This window comes from Diceros bicornis, chromosome 9 (assembly GCF_020826845.1).
Source record: "Diceros bicornis minor isolate mBicDic1 chromosome 9, mDicBic1.mat.cur, whole genome shotgun sequence".
Lineage (NCBI taxonomy): Eukaryota > Metazoa > Chordata > Mammalia > Perissodactyla > Rhinocerotidae > Diceros > Diceros bicornis.
The window spans coordinates 50,484,835-50,508,062 of NC_080748.1; the positions used below are offsets into that span (position 1 = coordinate 50,484,835).

Sequence of the window (23,228 nt, forward strand, 5' to 3'; positions counted from 1 at the left end):
TAAGGTACTTGTGCTAGTTGTGAAGCTGTAGTGCTATTTGAAAGGTGGTTAATATTACTCATAACTATATATTTCAAACTTGAAGGCAACCACTAAAATTTTTTAGAAGTATAATTGATATGCTAAAAAAGGAGAGAAAATCGAATCAAATAAAATTCTCAACTAAAATCAAAGAAGATAGAAAAAGTAGAAGACAAAAAAGAAACAAAGAACAATAGCAACAAATAGAAAAGAGTTAAAAATATAGTAGATATAAATGCAACTATTAATAATCACTTTAAATGTGAATGGTCTAAATAAAACAATTAAAAGACAGAGAATCTCAGAGTAGAAAAAACATAAGACCCATCTATATGTTGTCTATAAGAAGTCCACTTTAAATATAAAGACACAGATAGATTGGAAGTAAAGGGAAGGAGAAAGATATGCCAGGCTAACACTACTTAAAAGAAAGCTGGAGTATCTACATTATTTTCAGACAGAGCAGACTTCAGAGCAATGAAAATTATAAAGAGCAGCATTACATAATGCTAAAAGGATCAATTCTTCAAGAAGACATAAGAATCCTTAGTATCTATCTGCCTGATAACAGAGAGTTAAAATATGTGAGGCAAAAACTGATAGAACTGCAAAGAGAAATAGATGAATCCACTATTGTATTTGGTGAGTTCAATACTCACCTATCAGTAGTAGACAGATACAGCAGGCAGAAAATCAGCAAGGATATAGTCGAGCTAAACAGGACCATCAATCAACTGGATCTAATTGACATTTATAGAATACCTCATCAAATAACAGTAGAATACACATTTTTCTCAAGCTCACATGGAACATTCACCAAGATAGATGACATTCTGGGCCATAAAACGCACCTTAAGAAATCTGAAAGAACAGACATCATACAAAGCATGCTCTCAGACCACAGTGAAATTAAACTAGAAATCAATAACAGAAAGATAGATGGAAATTTCTCAAATATCTGGAGATTTTTGAGATTTCTCAATAATACACGGATCAATAAGAAGTTTCAAGAGAAATTTTAAAATATTTTACACTAAATGAAAATGAAAACACAACCTATCTATATATGTGGGATGCATCAAAAGCAGTAGAGCAGGAGTGACGTCAGCATCATGGCGGAGTGAGCTTTCCCGTGAATTCTTCCCCCACAAGATACAACAAAAGTAACAGCCACGGACCAACAAGGGAATCCCAGACAGTGAAAAGCTGGAGCGGAGGGATCCACACTGCCGCACATCTGAGAGCGGAGCGTGCTGGGCCCCCGGAGGAAGTGGGGAGAGGTAAGGAGAACTCCGCTCCCTCCCCATCAGATCAGCGATCCGGTCCGCGCGGCTCCCAGAGAGGGGGGAGGGGCGGCCCTCGGCCGGAAACTGTAGCTCTTCGGGCTCTCTCAGCCAGTGGGAAACTCCCGCACAGAGGGCTCAGAGGAGCCACAGGGCTACCATCAACATCTGAGCACCCCAGAGAGTGGATAAAGAGGGGCAAACGAGAAGCCTCCCACGTCAGGGACCCAGAGGGCAAAAGAGAGAGCTCCCCCCTCCCCGCAACCCGGAGTCTGCAGCTCGACCAGATCTAGCGGTCCGAGGCAGACCTGAATAAACTGGACTGGACCCGTGGATCGCAGTGGGGAAAAGAAACAAAACAAAACAAAACAAAACTGCGGATCGCAGCAGAAAAACTGGGGCAGAGCGCAGGGGGCTTAGACTACACAGCCCTTTACCACCAGACAGTGGCAGCAGGTGGAAATTGCAACCAGAGACTTCCAGGATGAGGAAAATCAAAACCAACACAGGAACCACAATCCAAAAATATATGAAATCACCAGACCAGAAACAAAATGACAAGCACCCAGAAATCAACTCCGAAGACACAGAAATCCGTAAACTAAATGACAGAGATTTCAAAATAGCTATCATAAAAACACTCAACGAAATACGAGACAACACAGACAAACAATTAAATGAGATTAGGAGTTTCTTCACAAAAGAGATTGAAATCATAAAGAAAAACCTATCAGGGCTGATGGAGATGAAGAACACAATGGAGGAGATAAAGGAGAATCTGGAATCTTTAAAGAACAGAGCTGACAATATGGAGGAAAGAATTAGTACTTTAGAGGATAGGAATACAGATATACTCCAGATGGAAGAAGAGAGAGAACTAAGACTAAAAAGAAATGAAGAAAGACTCTGAGAAATATCGGACTCTATTAGAAAATGTAACATAAGAATTATAGGTATCCCTGAGGGAGAGGAGAGGGAAAGAGGAACAGAGAGCCTATTCAAGGAAATAATAGCTGAAAATTTCCCAAATCTGGGGAAGGAGCAGGAAATACCAGTAAGCGAAGCCAACAGGACTCCTATATATATTAACAGACAAAGGCCTTCACCACGACACCTAGTGGTAAGGCTAGCCAGGGTCAACGACAAAGAAACAATATTAAGGGCAGCTAGACAAAAACAAAAAATAACGTACAAAGGAACTCCCATCAGGCTCTCAGCGGATTTCTCAACAGAAACTTTTCAGGCTAGAAGAGACTGGAATGATATATTCAAAATACTAAAAGACAAAAACTTTCAGCCAAGAATACTCTATCCAGCAAAAATATCCTTCAAATATGATGGAGAAATAGTAACTCTCCCAGATAAACAAAAGCTAAGGGAGTTCATGGCCACGAGACCGCCACTACAAGAAATACTCAAGAAGGCCCTCAGGCCTGAAAACAAGAAGAGAAAGGGAACACAAAGCTTGGAGTAAGGAGAAAAGTAGGTAGACAAAATCAGAGAAATAGTAGATCTTTACCGGAATAGGTTAGAAACCACTTAAATACTAAACTCAAAGATCAAAGGAAGAAATTCACCAAAAATAAATTTAACCTCATCACTGTAAACACACAGCCACAACACAAGATAGAATAAGGTATAACAAGAGCAACTTAGAAGGGGAAGAGGAAAGTGACTGAATTGACTTAGTATAAGGAAATAGGAGGCTATCAGATAATGGACTATCTCATACAGAAGATTTTTCGCCCAAACCTCAAGGTAACCACTAAACAAATAATCAAATTAAAACCACATATGATAAACAAAGAGAAAACTAGAAGAATCATAAGACAGAACAACCAAACTGAATTGGCAGTCCAAAACAAATGGGACAAGAAACAAAGGAAATGCAAAAGAACCAGAAAATAAGTGACAAAACAGCAACATTCAACCCTCATATTTCAATAATTACCCTAAATGTTAATGGATTGAACTCTCCAATCAAAAGATACAGAGTGGCAGGATGGATTAAAAAGCAAGACCCAACAATATGCTGCCTTCAGGAAACACATCTTAGCACTAAAGACAAGCACAGGCTCAGAGTGAAAGGATGGAAGACAATACTCCAAGCTAATGGCAAACAAAAGAAAGCAGGTGTTGCCATACTCATATCAGACAAAGTAGACTTCAAGATAAAACAGGTTAAGAAAGACAAAGAAGGGAAATATATAATGATAAAAGGGACACTCCATCAAGAAGACATATCACTTATAAATATATATGCACCCAACATAGGAGCACCAATGTACATAAAACAACTATTAACAAACCTAAAAGGAGAAATCAACAACAACACAATAATAGTAGGGGATCTTAACACCCCACTTACAGCAATGGATAGATCATCCAGACAAAAAGTTAATAAAGAAATATTAGACTTAAATGAAAAACTGGACGAGATGGACCTAGTAGACATATACAGAGCACTCCACCCAAAAACAGCTGACTACACATTCTTCTCAAGCGCGCATGGAACATTCTCTAGGATAGACCATATGTTGGGAAACAAAGCAAGCCTCAATAAATTTAAGAAGATTGAAATCATAACAAGCATCTTTTCAGACCATAAGGCTATGAAACTGGAAATGAACCAGGAAAAAAAAACTGGGAAAGTGACAAAAATGTGGAGATTAAACAACATGCTATTGAACAACCAATGGATCATTGATGAAATTAAAGGAGAAATCAAAAACTATCTGGAAACAAACGAAAATGATAACATGCCATATCAAACCATATGGGACGCAGCAAAAGCAGTCCTGAGAGGGAAACTCATAGCGATACAAGCCCACCTTAACAAACAAGAAAAAGCCCTAATAGGCAACCTTAAATTACACCTAACAGAACTAGAAAAAGAAGAACAAACAAAGCCCAAAGCCAGCAGAAGGAGAGAAATAATAAAAATCAGAGCAGAAATAAATGATATTGAGACCAAAAAAACAGTAGAAAGGATTAATGAAACAAAGAGTTGGTTCTTCGAGAAGATAAACAAAATAGACAAACCCTTAGCCAGGCTAACTAAGAAAAAAAGAGAAAAGGCTCAAGTAAATAAAATTAGAAATGAAAGAGGAGAAATTACAACGGATACCATGGAAATACAGAGGATTATAAGAGAATACTATGAGAAATTATATGCCAACAAATTGGACAATCTAGAAGTGGATAAATTCTTAGACTTATACAACCTCCCAAAATTGAACCAAGAAGAAATGGAGAATCTGAATAGACCAATCACAAGTAAAGAGATTGAAATAGTAATCAAAAACCTCCCAAAAAATAAAAGTCCAGGACCAGATGGCTTCTCCAGTGAATTTTACCAAACATTCAAAGAAGATTTAATACCCATCCTCCTCAAACTATTCCAAAAAATAGAGGAAGATGGAACACTTCCTGAATCATTCTATGAGGCCAACATCACCCTGATACCAAAACCAGACAAAGACAATACAAAGAAAGAAAATTACAGGCCAATATCGCTGATGAACATTGATGCAAAAATCCTCAACAAAATATTGGCAAACCGAATACAACAATATATTAAAAAGATCATACACCATGATCAAGTGGGATTTATACCAGAGACGCAGGGATGGTTCAACATCCGCAAATCAATCAACGTGATACATCACATCAACAAAACAAAGAATAAAAACCACATGATCGTCTCAATAGACGCAGAGAAGGCATTTGACAAGATACAACATCCATTTATGATAAAAACTCTCAATAAAATGGGACTAGAAGGAAAGTACCTCAACATAATAAAGGCCATATATGACAAACCCACAGCTAACATCATACTCAACAGGGAAAGACTGAAAGCCATTCCTCTGAGAACAGGAACGAGGCAGGGCTGCCCACTCTCACCACTCCTGTTCAACATAGTACTGGAGGTTTTGGCCAGAGCAATTAGGCAAGAAAAAGGAATAAAAGGAATCCAAATAGGTAACGAAGAAGTGAAATTCTCACTATTTGCAGATGACATGATTGTATATATAGAAAACCCTAAAGAATCTGTTGGAAAACTGTTAGAAACAATCAACAACTACAGCAAAGTTGCAGGGTACAAAATCAATCTACAAAAATCAGTTGCATTTCTATATGCTAATAATGAACTAACAGAAAGAGAGCTCAAAAAGATAATACCATTTACAATTGCATCAAAAAGAATAAAATACCTAGGAATAAATCTTACCAAGGAGGTGAAGGACCTATACAATGAGAACTACAAGACATTATTGAGGGAAATCTACGATGACATAAAGAAATGGAAAGATATCCCATGCACGTGGATTGGAAGAATAAACATAGTTAAAATGTCTATATTACCTAAAGCAATCTACAGATTCAATGCAATCCCAATCAAAATCCCAATGACATTCTTCACAGAAATAGAAAAAAGAATACTAAAATTTATATGGGGCAACAAAAGACCCCGAATAGCTAAAGAAATCCTAAAGAAAAAGAACAAAGCAGGAGGCATCACAATTCCTGACTTCAAAACATACTACAAAGCAATAGTAATCAAAACAGCATGGTACTGGTACAAAAACAGACACACAGATCAATGGAACAGAATTGAAAGCCCAGAAATAAAACCACACATATACGGACAGCTAATTTTCGACAAAGGTGCTAAGGACATGCAATGGAGAAAGGAAAGTCTCTTCAATAAATGGCGTTGGGAAAACTGGACAGCCACATGCAAAAGAATGAAAGTGGACCATGTGCTATCGCCATTCACAAAAATTAACTCAAAATGGATCAAAGACCTGAAGGTGAGACCTGAAACTATAAAACTCATAGAAGAAAATATAGGCAACACACTATTTGACATTGGGTTTAAAGGAATCTTTTCGGATGACATGCTACCCAGACTAGGGAAACTAAAGAAAAAATAAACAAGTGGGACTTTATCAGACTAAAGAGCTTTTATAAGACAAATGAAACCAGAATCAAGATGAACAAACAACCAACCAGCTGGGAGAGAATATTTGCAAAACATACATCTGACAAGGGGTTGATCTCCATAATATATAAAGAACTCACACAATTGAACAACAAAAAAACAAACAACCCGATCAAAAAATGGGCAGAGGAAATGAACAGACACTTCTCCAAGGAAGATATACAGATGGCCAATAGGCACATGAAAAGATGCTCAACATCACTAATCATCAGGGAAATGCAAATCAAAACAACACTAAGATACCACCTCATGCCTGTTAGAATGGCTATAATCACCAAGACAAAAAACAACAAATGTTGGAGAGGATGTGGAGAAACAGGAACCCTCATACACAGCTGGTGGGAATGCAAATTGGTGCAGCCTCTATGGAAAACGGTATGGAGATTCCTCAAAGAATTAAAAATAGAGATGCCCTATGATCCAGCCATCCCACTACTGGGAATCTATCCAACGCACCTGAAATCAACAATCCAAAGAGGCTTATGCACCCCTATGTTCATTGCAGCATTATTCACCATAGCCAAGAAGTGGAAGCAACCTAAGTGTCCCTCGACTGACGATTGGATTAAGAAAATGTGGTATATATATACAATGGAATACTACTCAGCCATAAAAAAAGACAAAATCGTCCCATTTGCAACAACATGGATGGGCCTGGAGCGTATTATGTTAAGTGAAATAAGCCAGAAAGAGAAAGACAAACACTGTATGATCTCACTCATATGTGGAATATAAACCAACACATGGACAGAGAAAACTGGACTGTGGTTACCCGGGAAGTGGGGGTGGGGGGTGGGCACAAGGGATGAAGGGAGTCATATATGGGGTGATGGACAAACAAAAATGTACAACCCAAAATTTCACAATGTTAGAAACCATTAAAATATCAATAAAAAAAAAAAAAGCAGTAGAGCAAAATTAATAGCATTGAAAGCATATATTAGAAGAGAAGATCTAAAATCAATAATCTATGCTTCTACCCTCAGAAATTGGTAATAAGAGCAAATTAAATCCAAAAATAAGCAGAAGAAAGGAATAATAAAAATAAGCACAGAAATAAATATAATTGAAATAAGGAAAATAATAGAGAAAACAAAGAAATCAAAATGTGTCTCTTTGAAAAGATGAATAAGATTGATAAACCCATACTCAGGCTAACCAAGGTAAAAAGAGAGAAGACACAAATTAATAATGTCAAAAATAAAAGAAGGACCATCACTATTGAACCCATGGAATTTACAGGAGAGTTAAGGAATATTATGAACAACTGAATGCTCACACATTCGATAACTTAGATGAAATGAATCAATTTGTTGAAAGACACATCTATCAAACTCACATAAGGAGAAACAGATAATCTGAATAGCCTTTAAAAAAACTGAATCAAATAAATAACATTTCAAAACAGAAAGCACTATGTTCAGATGTTTCACTGGTGAATTCTACCAATCATTTAAGAAAGGAATGATGCTAGTTCTCTACAATCTGTTCCAGAATATAGAATACAAGAGGAATACTTCCTAATTTATTCTGTGAGGCGTTACCTTAAAACCAAATCCAGACAAAGACATTACAAAAAAGAGAAGCTACAGACTAATATCTTATGAATATGCAGAAATCCTTAACATAATATTAGCAAATAAAATATAATAATGTATACAAATAATTATATACCATGACCCAAGTGGAATTTATCCCAGGTGTGAAAGGCTGGATCAACATTCAAAAATCAATGAAATCCATCACATCAACAAGCTAAAGAAGAAAAATCATATGATCATATCAATAGATGCAGAAAAAGCATTTGACAAAACACTACACCTATTTATGATAAAAGATTTCAGCAAACTAGGAAAAGAGGAGAACTATCTCAACTTGATAAAGAACATTTATCAAAAAACTACAACTAATATCATATTAATAATGGTGAGAAATTAGATGCCTCTCCCCTAAGATCAGGAACAAGAAAAGGATGCCACCTTTTACCACTGCTATTCAACATCATACTAGAAGCTCTACTTAGCGCAATAAGACAAGAAACAAAATGAAACGGGTAAATATTGAAAAGGAAGAACTAAAACTGTCTTTTTTTGCATATGACATGATTGTCTATGAAAAAAATGCCCCCCCCAAAACCAACAAAACAATTCCTGGAACTAGTAAGCAATATTATATATACAGCAAAAGTGCAGTATACAAAGTTAATAAACAAAAGTCAATTGTTTTCCTATATACCAGTAATGAACAATTGGAATTTGAAATTTAAAACATAACACCGTTTACATTATCATTACAAAAATGAAATGCTTAGGTAAAAATCTAACAAAATATATATGAGGTCTATATGAGGAAAGCTACAAGACTCGGATGAAAGAAATCAAAGCTCTAAATAAATAGAGAGATAATCTATGTTTATAGATAGGAAGACTCAATATCTTTAAAACATCAGTTCTTCCCATGTTGATTTATAGATTCAATGGAATCCCAGTCAGAATCTCAGCAAATTACTTGCTTACAAATTGACAAACTAACTCTAAATTTTATATAGAAAAGCAAAAGATCCAGAATAGACAATGCAATATTGAAGAGCAAAATCAGAGGACTGACACTACCTACCTCCAGATTTACTATAAAGCTACAGTAATCAAGAGAGTGTGTTCTTAGTGAAAGAATAGACATATAGATCAATGAAACAATAGAAAGTCCAGAAATATACCCACATGAATATAGTCAGCTGATCTTTCACAAAGGAGCAAAGACAATCCAAAGGAGAAAGGATAGTCTTTCCAAAAAGTGATGCTGGAACAACTGGACAGCCACATGCAAAAAAAAAATGTACCTAGATAACGACCTTACACTTTCACAAAAATTAGCCAAAATGGATCATACACCTAAAATAAATTGTGAAACTGTAAAACTTCTAGAAAGTAACAGAAAGGGAAATCTACGTGACCTCTGGATTGACAATAAGTTTTTAGACACAACACCATAAGCTTGATCTATGAAAGAAAAAATTGATAAGTTGGACTTTATTAAAATTAAACACTTCAGCTCTGCAAAAGGTTCTCTTAAGAGAATAAAAACAAAAGCCACAGACTGGGAGAGAATTTTTGCAAAATTCATATGTAATAAAAGAATTGTATCCAAAATACACAAGAACTCTCAAAACTCAACATAAGGGAAAAAAAAAGTGATTATGAGGTAGGCAAAGGATCTGAACAGACACCTCACCAAAAAAAGATATACAGATGGCAAATAAGCATAGGAAAAGATGTTCAATATCATATGTCATTAGGAAATTGCAAATTAAAATAACAATGACATACTACTATATACCTATTAGGATTGCTAAAATCCAAAAGACTGACAACATTGAATGCTGGTGAACATGTGGAGCAACACGTACTATCATTCATTGTTGCTGGGAGTGCAAAATGGTGCAGCCACTTTGTAAGACAGTTCAGCAATTTATTAAAAGGCTAAACATATTCTTACCATATGATATAGCAATTGTGCTCCTAGATATTTAACCAAGTGTATTGAAAACTTATATGCACATAAAAATCTGCGCATGAATGTTTATAGCAGCTTTATTCATAGAGGCCTTAAACTGGAAGCAATCAAGATGTCCTTCAATAGGTGAACGGAGAAACAAAGAGAGGTACATATATCCATAAAATAAAATATTCAGTGATGAAAAAATGAGCTATCAAGTCACAAAAAGACATGGAAGAAACTTAAATGCATATTGCTAAGTGAATGAAGCCAATCTGAAAAAGATACAGATTGTATGATTCCAGCTATATGACATTCTAAAAAAGGCAAAACCGTAGAGACTGCAAAAAAATCAATTGTTGAAGAGTTTAGTGAGGGGAATGAATATGTGGAGCACAGGAGATATTTAGGGCAGTCAAACTATTTTGTATACTACTAGAATGGTGAGGACATGACTTTATGCATTTGGCAAAATTCATAGAACCTCATAACACGAAGAGTGTACCCTAATATACACAATGGACTTTAGTTAAAAGTAATGTATTAATGTTAATTCATCAATTGTACCAAATGTAGCACACTGATGCAAGATGTTAATATTAGGGGAAACCGGACTGGTCGGGGGAGGAGGTGGTGGGAAGCTAGTGGGAACTCTCTGTACTTTCTGCTCAATTTTCCTATAAACTTAAATTGCTCTAAAATAAATTCTATTAATTAAAATATTGATATTAAGCTAAAATATTAAAAACTACATTATAAGCACAAAAAGTTAAGAAAAAATAATATCTTATCCAATGAAGTAAAAGTCATACAAAACCTCTGTGTATGTTCTGTGCCCTTTCTATGATATTTACCTTACTAGGTTTTGTGGATTTTTTTCCTAAAGACTTTCTCCTCATTAAATAAAAGGTCAAGTAGAATTCAGTCCATATTTATTATTCTTTTAAAAATTCTGTACTGGAAAATATTCTATTAACCTGTTCTTTACAGGTGCCCTTCTAGAGGGCCAATCTTAACCTAGCAGAGTCTCTGCATCTGTCCTGCCTGGTCTGAGCTGAAATAGGGAGGATTTACAGCGCTGGCATAGTTCAGCTCTCTCTGTCTGCCTAGCATGCTCTAATGAAGAGAATTAACTCAATCAGGGTAAAGGAGAAAAAAATATCACAGATGATTCTCAGACCACTTACACACCAGCCAACAATCTTCTTACTACAACATTCACAGTGAGAAAAGTAGATTCAATTTCATCTGCTTATATTAAAAGGTCATATTAAATAGTCTCCTCATTCACATGAAAAATGTATTTGGGATTAGGAAATTAATGATGTTCAAAGAGTTATTTAAATACCCCATTAGGTTTTTAATGACAAATTTAATCATAGAAAACTTCCATTTGTATAACTTCCAAATTTTCTCTCCAAATATTAATAAAAATGCTACAACAACAAAAAATGCAAACCCAGTTATTTGAAGGCCAGAGAGCTTAGTGAAGGATATTGGCTTTGCAGTCAGGCAAACAATTTTCTAGAACTTCGAAAACCACTAATGAGATCTGGGACCTTGTAAAGGTCAATTAACATGTGAGAGCCTTGGCCTCCTCGCCTTCTCATCTATAAAATGAGAATGTGAGTCCTGTTGATGGAGCTCATCGCCAACTCTACTGTTCCTTAAATGTCACCACTCCATTCAGTGCACTGGTGTAAACGTATTTTTTGAAATTATACATGCATTTCAACTGGAATTATTTTACCAAAAATAAAAATAATTACATCAGTATACAAAGTAACTTAATATACTTCATTAAATATTTATCAAAAACATAAAATGTATTTATGTTGAAATGAGTGAATTTAAACAACCAATTATCTAAAATGATCTCTCTCAAAATGCACCCATTGATTTTCTCATTAGCATCAAACTATCAACTCTGCCATTTGACAAGCTGCACAGTTTGGGGGCCAGCAGAAGAATGGAACAGTTTTAAGTAATTAAAGACAGAATACTCTAGAGTAGTTGACAGAAATACAAACAAGACAATTATCAACCATGTCATACATACTGGAGTTGCTATAAACTCGCCAAGTCTTCCTAGGATGTAGACCTGGACCGAGGCAAAGTCAGTAACTTCAGGAAATTTGTTCCAAAGCAGTGATATCCAGACCAGGTTGATCCTGAGAAATACTCATATGCTTCTTTTTCTTTTCCTTTTTTTTTTTTTGATGAGGAAGATTAGCCCTGAGCTAACATCTGTAGCCAATCCTCCTCTTTTTGCTGAGGAAGATTGGCCCTGGGCTAACATCTGTGCCCATCTTCCTCTACTTGATACGTGGGACGCCTGCCACAGCATAGCTTGATAAGGGATGCGTCAGTCCGCACCCGGGATTTAAACCTGCAAACCCTGAACCCCGGGCCGCTGAAGCGGAATGTGTGAACTTAACCACTATACCGCCAGGCTGGCCCCTCATAAGCTTCTTAACAATTCCTATTCCCAGAACCCATACCGCAGTCACTGAATCAAAATCTCCCAGGGTGGGGCTTAACAATGTTTATTGTTCAAAGGCTCTCAGGTAATTCTCTTGTAAACTGAAATTTATAATCCATGGCATGCATCTATGGTAGATATGTAGTAAAGTACCAAGACACATAACTTTTTAACTCTGTTCAAAATGTGTATGTAATCTGTGCTTTTTAACTTTTTACTTCATCATGTCTAAAAAACTACTTCTCTCTGTTAACGTCCCATCTAATCAAGGATAGGGACCCTGTATTTTATTGTAGTTTCATCTGTAATAAGAACAGAGTAACATATTTTAAGACTACTTACATACCTTATCGTCTCAACATTTTCAGAAGAATAATGAATAATAATAGCAAACATTTATATAATGATTATAATAGGCTGATGTTATACTAAGAGCTTTAAGACTATTAACTCTTTACGGCAATCCAACAAAGTAGGTAATATTATTATCATTTTCTGAATGAGGAAAAGACGCTTAGAGAGGCTAAGTAATTTGCCTATAGTCACACTTCTAGGTAGGTCTTAGAGCTGGGATTTCAACTTGGAGTTTTGAGCTCTTAATCTACATGCTATACAGTTAATTTAATTTATTTCACTCTTTTAGAATGTTTTTAAGATAGTTCTATACCAGATCTCCAGTGTAGATTCACAACAGGACATGATGGTGTATCCCACAGTTCTTGATTCAATCACTGGTTCAGCAGGTGAAAAAGGAATTTGTGGACAGATACGAAGATGTATCTTCTTGTGGCAGCTACTGCCACTAGCATGGCACGCTGTTCATCAGTCAACACGCAGCCTGGTGTAAGAGTCTGGCAGGGTCTGAAAGGACGCACGTGGGCATGGGTCTCAGACTGCCTTTGCGTGTGTGCTGTCTGCTTGGAGCAGGAACTGAATCTGAGCAGTGAGCCAGCATGGCTTGGCTTTTATTTCAGACACCTGTCAGCACTTGGCAAAGGGTCAGAGAGTGCAGCCATTAAGTGACCACAAGACCATTTATACTTCCCAAAAGGAAATCATAAATGCAGAAAAAAGTATGATAATTGGAGGAAAGAGCTTTAAAATGAAATAATTTACAATACATTTTTAAACCAAAGTCATTCTGTATCTAGAAGATAAAGCTAGGGGTTAATATTGCCTCTTAACTTTTCTGTACCTCTTCTTCTCACTAGAACATCTGCTTATATTGGTTTTATAAATATGCTGACAGAGTGATGTATTGGCCAGTCACAATCATGTTACAATTTAGTTTTTTTAATGTTTAATCAGTTTAAAAGACCATTGTCTGATTTTAATATTATCTTTAGGAATGGAGCATGCTTATGTTCTTTTAATTCCATCACTCCATTTAGGGACTTCCTTTTCCAGAAATATTGCAAAGTAAAGATCATGAAAAAATAATTATTTGTGTAAAAATACTAGAAATTTTCAAAAATTTTACCAAATATCCTTTAAAATGCACTACTGAGTAAACATGAAAGTAAGGGACGTTTAGAACAACTGATTTGTCCCAGTTTGCCCAGGGATTTCCCAGATTTAAAACTGAAAATCCCATATCCTGGGGATTATTTCAGTTCTGCATAACTGGCACAGTTGGTGCATTAATTTTCTATTGCTATATAGAGCATTACCACAAATTTAACAGCTTAAAACTATACACATGTTTATTATCTCTCAGTTTTCTTAGGTCAAAATGGAGGACTCACAAGGTAACCAAGGTGTTATCTGGGCTGCTTTTTCATCTGGGGCTCAATTAGAGAAGAATCTGCTTCCAAGTATATTCTAGTGGTTATTTTCTTGTTGCTAGAGTCTATCAGTAGATCCATGCCACGTGGATCTCTCTATAGATCTCTCACAACATGCATCTCACTTTTTCTTAGCCAGCAAGGAGAGAGTCTATTTTGTATATGCCGCAGGATGTAATCATATCTATACCTATATCTATATCTGTATCTATATCTATACTTTACCTATATCTGTATGTATATCAGCATCTATATCTAGATCATCATCTCTATCCACATCATCATCTACATCTCTATCTATCTATCATCCCATTTCCTTTCAAATATAATATAACCTAATCACGGGAGTTAAGTATCATCATCTTTGCCATATTCTGTTAGTTAGAAGCAAGTTACATGCCCCATTCACACTCAAGCAAAGGGAATTAAACATGGGATGGACATGAGGGCCATGTCCTAAGTTTTCTCTGGGACAGTGCACCCTCTGATCTCCAATAATTCATGTCCCTCCTACATGCAAAATACATCTACTCCTGTCTCAAGGTTCCCAAGAGTCTCATCCTGTGATAGTGTCAGTCAAAGTCTCAAAATCCCATCATCTGAATCAGGTCCAGCTGTGGATGAGACTCCTGTGTGTAGTCCACTAAGGACAGCTACTACTGCAATATTCCTCTTCATCTGTGGCTTGTGAACGTAAAGACAAAGAATCTACCCCAAAATCTCCCTATACGTAATAGTGGGACAAACATAGGATAACAGCTATACATTCCTGCTCAAAAAGGGAGCAAACGGAAGGTACAAAGGAGTCACTGGACCATGACAGTACATAATCCAGTTGCTGAATCCTAGCTGCCTGCTACTGTTACATGCCAGTTTGCCCTGAACTTTATGGCCAGAACTGCTTCTTGACATCTTAGCAATGCTCATTTTCTTATCCTACCTCCGGATGCTTCTCTAAAGCACTCAGGGGACAGTGGTTTGGCTATTGCTGTCATCAGTAGCTTTGTTTTTGTTGTTACCGTTTTGTCTTTGGTTGTTTTTAATATATCACTAGAAGTTCTCTGAAATAGTATTTTAAGACTAGAAAGCACATCTCAGAAAACACGAATAAGAGAAATATGAGATTCAAAGCATGTTGGTTAACTTTTTGATCAACCTGTCCAATTTGACTTTGATCTTATTGGCAAAGACATCAAATACATATGCCTAGATCAGTAAAATAGCTTGCCCTCACGGAATAAAAACATTAAGTTCCACTTTAGATTTGTATTTTATTGATTATTCATAAAATAATATATATCATATAAAAATAGTATATATGAGCCTTCATAAAATAACATATGTATGACTATATATCTTCATAATATAATATGTATGCAAATAAAATTTTCATTCTATTGATTCTTCATAAAATGATATATAATATAAAACATAATATATAAGTAATAATACACACAGTAATATATAATATATATTATTTACATATTATATATATAAAATGTAAGTGTGCAATTCTATCAATTAATACATAGTGCTAAAGTGTTCACACTTTGTCTCTAAGTTTTACAGATTTAACTCATGTTTTCCAAAACATTAATTTCTGGCTTTTTAAAAAATATTAGGCATATTCCCCAAGAGACCATGTTCTTGCCTCACTGTTCTAAATGGTGGAGTAAACAGTAGCAAAGGGGTGTGAAACACAGCCCATTATATAGTCTGCTTCCTTCTTATAGTCAAGGCAGTACTCTAGGGTTTGTAGAAGGATGAGAGAGAAATAGCTCATACTTCCATGAGCTATTAAACAATAATATTACTAACAGAATGAACTGTCATGGAATCCTAACTATGTTTGTTTTTCTATGGGAAATGAATTATGATATCTAAATAATTACCTTATTGAAGGCATTCAGGAACTAATTCTATTTCTATGTTGGAGTCTTTCCTCCCCTCAGGAAACGACACTGTAATGGAATAGATATGACACATAGAACAGTAACTAACAATAAAGGCAGAACGTCATCAGAGCCAAAGTAGCGATCTGCATGGTGAATGTTCCTTCAGTTCAGACGAGTGAGTGTACCTGAGTGAGAACTGGCTTCCCAGGAGTGGTGAGATCAAGGACTCTTTAAAGATGGGTAAGAAGACCTGGGAAGAAGACACTCCAGCAACAGTACAGCCGTATAAATACATAAATCTATAAGCCTGTCTTAAAGTGAACTCAGAAAATTATTATATTCAAGGTTTATTAAGAAAACAGAGAAGATGAAGTTAGGAGGATTATTTACGGACAAGTCATTATCCCCTGCTCTCTTCTCGTGCCCTTTGCAGCAGGTTTGAAGCATACAATTTAAAGCCGGCTACAATCCTTTTCTCACCCTGATGTAGGGTGCAGAAGCCAGGAAGATCTCTGAGCAGGTGAAAGAAAGAAATTTTGAAATGTTCTACTCCCTAAGTCAGTCCGGCACCATGCAGAGTAATACAAAGCGATCACAGAACTGCAGTTTAAGCAACCCCAGCAGATTAGCTGGAAACAACCATGCTGGATAGATCAAAAGTCAAGGTGAAGGTGAAAATCCAAACATTTGACTGTGACCTGTGACCACCTTCTATTAAATATAGTAAGGTGTAGCTATAGACATTTAAAAGGACTCATTAGGACTAAAAAAAAAAAAAAAAAAAAAATACAGCCATTTAATATAACAACATAAACTTTTAGGGCTATGGGGTCCTTAAAAATGATGTCTTTGGAAACCCTCATTTAACAAAATAGAAAATATAGAACTGAGAGGGTAAATTTACCTTAAATTATGTAGCTTGTAAGTGATAAAGACAGGATTAGAACCCAGGTCCTTTGAGTCCATTTTCAATAGGGTCCTGTAATACTCAATACTTGCCAGAATTCATAAAGGATTCAGAATCTATAAGAGCTACTCATGTGGCTACATTCTACCTCGTCAACAAGTACAAGCAAATGCAGAAAAACCTACTTAGTACAGGAAAGTTAGATATATAGTAAGTTCAGTAGCCTTCCCAAATAGTCCATTTTCTTTATTTTTCATAGAAATATACATCACTCAGATAGCCAACGCATTTCAAGAAAATATATTATCTGTTCATTCTACAATCAGCTAAATTGAGATTGGGACCCTTTTCTTAATGTTTTCTTTGTGAGCCAAAATTTAAATTGTTTTGGACATATAAATTCTTCTCTGTTCTATTAAAATATAAATGAAAATTTTGTAAAGCCAAATAGTTGCACAGTTATTCGTATACCTTTGTGAATATCAGAATACCTGATTTATAATTTCATCTATAAGTATTAGGCTTTGTAATGTAATTGTGGCTCAGTTTTCTCACCTGAAAAATGAAAATAACATTACCTATCCCACAGAGGTTAGTCAAAGATCAAATAAAATGATTCAGGGAAAAGGCACAGCATAGTGTCTGGCACATGGTGAGCATTTGATAAATTATGGCTATTTTTATTAGAGAACATATGTGATTTAGCTATAATTTGGGGTAATGTCTAATTATGCTAGGGCATGTGAGCAAGAACGTTTACTGGTATAAATATATTCTACTTCCAATTCAAAATTTAAAAAACACAAAAATTAGAAAATGTAGGCCACGTGGTTTCTTCTACCACTAGTCAACCAAATTGAATTCAATGTAAAGTTTATTATTATTATTTTTTGGTAACAGAAAGTCAGAGCTATTTTATTTTCATTTCTTCACCAAGGGCTAGATATAGGTGGGTTCCAAAAATGGAATCCTGCTTAGTCTGATGCCCATGAATACTAATGTTTAATCCTCTTTTCAAAGTTTAAGAAAGAAAACGTGCAACTAAAGACTGAGTAGGCCACATGTTTAGACAATGTTTCTTAAAAAGTTGTAAAGAGGGGCCACGCAGTGGCATAGTGGTTAAGTTCCCGTGCTCTGCTTCAGCGGCCTGGGGTTCACGGGTTTGGATTCTGGGCGTGGACCTACACACCACTCCTCAAGCCATGCTGTGGCGGTGCCCCACATACAAAATAGAGGAAGACTGGCACCGACGTTTGAAGCTCAGGGCCAATCTGCCTCAAGCAAAAAGAGGAAGATTGACATCAGATCTTAGCTCAGGGCCAACCAAAAAATAGAAAAAAAATAAAAATAAAAATAAAAAGTTGTAAAGAAAAAAAATATGATACACGACCTAAGTTTCCAGTGGCATATATGCTATTAGCACATGTTTTGAAATCTGATGGGTCACATCAGTTCAGAATTAATTTTTAACTAAACAAAAACTAACTGAGCTTTGTATTTTTTCTATGCCACCACAGTGTTCTTCTCCTCATTTTCATGTTGCCCTTCACTTTATGCTATTTTCAATATTCTTCCAAAAATCTTCAAATAGTAGTCCTGTTTGATCTGAGGTCTTACCACATAAGTTTTAACTGGACTGAGTGTTACCTTCAGATTTAATGTCTTCACTGATCTTACTGACCTCAGTCTTGGGATCACTTTCCTTCACTTCACTATATCTTCACTCTGAGTTCTTGATTACTGTACTACTTCATAGTACTTTCTTTCCTTTTTCTAGTCATCAGATCCCCTCTTTTCTTTCTCAGATTTTCAATCTTGTTTTCTGTCCTGGCTTTTGTTTTTGTGCTAATATGATTTTCCATCTTGGCTTTTTGATTTTCTCTGATTCTGACTACAGGACCTGTGTTTTCTTTTTAGATCTATAATGGCTTCTGCTTCTTCCTTTATTTGCTTAACCTTCATTCTCCACTTCATGGTGTTTTGTGGTTCCAAGATCCACTGCGTTCTTGTTCAGAAGTTCAGTTCAAGTGCCTACTTAGTGAAAGACTTATCTTTCTCCTTTGTCTATCACAAACACTATCTTTTTCTTTTTCTTCTTTTCCTATCTCTTTCTTTGCTTTCTCTCACCCATTCTTTTTGTCTTTCTCTTAGTTCTTGCTTTTCCTTTTTCAAACACTCATTATGATTAGATTCTTCAATTCTTTTTCTTTCACTTAAAAAAAATTCTTCTATAGTAGCTTTAATTTTGGTATAGTCCATGGATTGTTTTCTTGTCAAATGGTCATCTACCGAGATTGGGCATCTCCTACCATCAAAAAGGCTCCACCTACTTCACAAACTTCCATTTGTTTTTCTTGGGCAGCAATATTTTCAATTGTCAAGGTTGTGAATGTAAGCAATTCTCTCTCTTCTTTTAACTTTTCAGCTAGTGTCACCATTCACTGGGCTTCCTCTGTCTCTGCCTTCTCTTCAGATTCCTCAGTCTGCTGCAGGAGTACATTAATTTTAGGTGTTAGAACTTGAACTTTGTTTTTTTCATTTTTGCTCATTAGACCAGCTACCTCAGAAGACTGCTGGTTTTTGAGAAAAGGCCAAGCAAACACAGCCTTCTCTAATTCTATGAGATACTTCTACAAGTAAGTTCTGTACGTATTGCAAAAAAATCTTTCATAGTCGACATTCTTAAAATGAAGACTCTTCTCATACTGGTTTTGTAGATTTTGACCATAAATTTTTTTCAAGTTGGCTAATAAATCACTTATCTGGAACTATTCATTTTTTCTAGGGAAGAAAATTTCATTTTGGGCAAAAAAACACTTTTCTTTTTGGGCAGAAGCTGTATCCTTCTGTGCCTCCCAATCCTGAGCTTGGTTAGGGTTCTGCAGATGAAACACTTCATTCTGTTTCGTGTCTCCTTCTGCAGGCTTTTGGGATACAGGTTTCTCTCCTCCGTTGAGTTTGCTGCCACTCCTCCACCCACTTGCTATCTTTCAAAAATTTATTGACATCTCTAATGTTTTCTCTTCTTCCGTTCACAGCAAGATCATGAGTATTTGTGAACAACTCCACAGGTCCAAAACTACGGAGAAAATCTTTACAAGTGCTCTCGTGGTCCCGCCGCACACTGCTGTGCTGCTTTTCCACGGCCGGGTTTCCATCCCAGCCCATTAAATCATCCAACAATAGCATGGCTGAAATCATGGTGCTTTCTTTAGGCGGCTGCTCCCAGCAGTCTTGCCAGCTGACAAAGAAAACGTGGGTGACACAACCACCAACCTTTCAGCCCTGTCTCAGGTCAAAAAGCCTCCTTCACTGAGGCACCAGTAAGGCACAATGGCCACCATGCTGCCTTCCCAGCATGCCATGCATATGGGACTCACCCAGACCTGAGTCTGCAATTCCTTTTTATTGTTTATGTTAATACGGTTTGACAGCTTTTCCTTGGTTTTGTCCTATGTAGTTTTCAACAGTTGCTTTTGTAAATTGGGCGTGCAGGATTAATACAATTTTATCTACTAGCCCATCTATTGTCATGAATTCGCTATTATATGGAACACCTTGTAACTATATCTGCTAGGCTTCAATATTGTTCTTTGATTAGGTCCAAACATCCCTACTCCTAAAGTTTCGGGAATATTTAAAATATCTATACACGAGAATATTTTATAAATACCAATTTTCTTTAATTAAAAAGTATTTCTTATTTTTTATATAACAGCTTCAAGATATAAATTACATGCTATACAATTCACCTATTTAAATTGTACAAATCAATGTTTTTCTTTATATTCACAGTTGTTCAAATGTAACGACTTTCAATTTTTGAACATTTTTGTTGCTCCAAAATGAAACCCTGTACCCATTAGCAGTCACCCTCATTCTCCACAAGCCCCCAATCTAGGCAGCCACTAATCTGTTCCTTATTTTTAAATACTTGGAACTATTGATAATATTCCCTTTTTTGAAAATTCTTTAACTTTGAAGGGTATCGCACCATAGGTATTTTCACCTATTACCTCTGTGAGCACACTCCTTCTCTTTTTCGTTCACACTTATTTTCTTTGTTAATCTTTCTTTCCTCTCTCTAGTTAACAGATGTATGGCTGACATGTCTGACACCTGTGCTCCTGCTCATACTTCTAAGAAAGAGAGAATCAGCACCCTCAATTCTCTTTAGTTTTCCTACTAACTGCATTGGCTGTCTCAAACTACAGAAGTTGTTACTCAAGTATAGGGCTTAATCACCTCAAATCTATCTATAGTCATTCAAAGTGTTTTTAAAATTGATTCTTTGACTTTAGTTCTATTTACCAAAAAAACATGAATTGATTTCCTCGGTTGGATTTCCTCACCTGAACTAGATGATTTGAGACCCTGCCCTCTCCATTGTACACTGTAACTACTGTTTCCAAAGCACATTTTTGTGGCTCAATTGTTATATGTAGATAGTGTCTATACTATTGAACAGAGAAGCCATAGAATAGTTTCATCATCACAGAAGTTCTATACTGTAGAGTATTTATGAGACTTTATATCCAAAATATATTAGTAAATTTTAAGTGTAATTTCAACATAATTAAATATGATTTTATTTTTTAGTGTCATTAAATAAAAGTAATCTCCTTTTATGACATTTATAAATATTTCTCCTTATAGAAACTTCTCAAGAAAGTTACACCAAGTTGCATGTGCCTCTTTTTCACAAGAAAGCTACATAGTGGAATAAAATGAAAATAAACTATGTGATATTTCTTTTAAAGAATTCTGTCTTTGTCTAGAATTGAATACCTTGGATGAGTTGAAAATAAGATTGGAGAAAGAGAGATAGACAGACAGACAGAGAGTGAGAAGGGAAGGGGAGACGAAGGGAGGGAAAGAGATAGAAAGAGAAAGAGGAAATTTGGGAAGCCCTCATTGTGGTAGAGTAAATTCTATCATGCTCAGAGGGGCTCGTCCACATGAGTGCACACCTCCTCTGCCATAACACCTCCAAAGACCAGGTGAAGTGGACTGGTTCTGAAGTCCTAGGTCATTTAGATAACCAAAGACTCTTACCTTTAGATAGTTAAGGGAATAGGGGGATAAAATCTAGGTATTCCTAAGCACTATAGTTATATATAAAAAAAAAAAGCAACAGCAATCTTATTTTTCCAATCTTTTTCTCTTGATGTTCTGAAATATCTGCCTCATTGTAAGAAAAATATATTCAGAAAAATGTTTTGACACAGAAAGTGAGTGTGAGGAGGTGTTACATAATTTGGTAGATTGTAAAGTAATTTTTTATTTCCAATTTAAGTTTGTATTTGACAGTCTGCTTTTGACAAAATATTTTATGACTTTGTTTTCTTGTGGTATTTTGAATCACTGATATCATATACAAAGAGCCTTGCCACAAATAGATGGATCATCCTTGGGGGATCAAAGAGTGGAGTATGAAGGCTGTTATAAAAGCCATGTAGCATGTAGAACTACAGTTCATACTGTGAACTGACATATATATTTTATCAAGATCATATGTATAGAAAGTTAATTAATATGCTTGAATAATTAACTAAACAAAAAGAAATTCCCTGATGACATTATTTGAAGATAACATTCGTATCTGTTTATGGAATTTTATATTTTACTAAAACATGCTAAAAGGCTATGTTTAATTTTTCCAATCACAAGAATTAATTTTATTTTAAATTACCAGTCGTTTTTTTTCACATGGGAAAATTGGATTCTTTAAACAAGATATTATGTGGAGATGAGCCTTCTTATAGGAGGTCATCATAGAGCATCTAGCAACTTGTCTAAAGATTTATGTAAAACAAATATAATGTGATCCTCTAAAATTTTTCGGTGTAAGAATATATTGACTCGATCGTTGCTGACTGGGTTGAATTTGGGAAAATGGGCCTGCTTGGAAAAAAGGCAGATGTTCACCTGGTGAAGTTATTAGACTCATGTGGACTAAAATAGAAAATTCCCATTTTTATATATCAGAAAGCTTTTGGGTAGATTGTGTTTAGAAAGCTTTAGAATTAAGCTGTGAGATACCACACAGCAGTTCTCCAACAGGAGCAGGAGAAGCCATTTTACTCTAAGTGTGCTTTGACTTAATTGGGAGAAAACTAGAGAATTGGCATTTTTACATGGCAACTTGAGTGGCTTCCTTAGCTGGTCAAGTGAGTTTAAGACATCCTTTTGATTCCCATCACTCCTTCCTCTGCCTTCTCATAACTGCTAGCCTTTTTTCTACCTGCCTATCTGGTTTTCCTCTCATACCACTCCAAATAAACAAAGTAAACAATTATCCCTGTCTTTCAATTGACTTAAATGCTGACCTAGCCAAGAAAATTAATGACAAG

At 35.8% G+C, this 23,228-nt stretch overlaps 1 protein-coding gene and 1 pseudogene across 2 annotated transcripts in view; both read right to left on the minus strand.

Moving 5' to 3' along the window:
• Nucleotides 1-23,228, minus strand: part of KLHL1 (kelch like family member 1) — a 351,208-nt gene that overhangs the window by 307,706 nt on the left and 20,274 nt on the right. The window lies entirely within an intron of this gene.
• Nucleotides 18,503-20,076, minus strand: LOC131409957 (luc7-like protein 3; annotated as a pseudogene).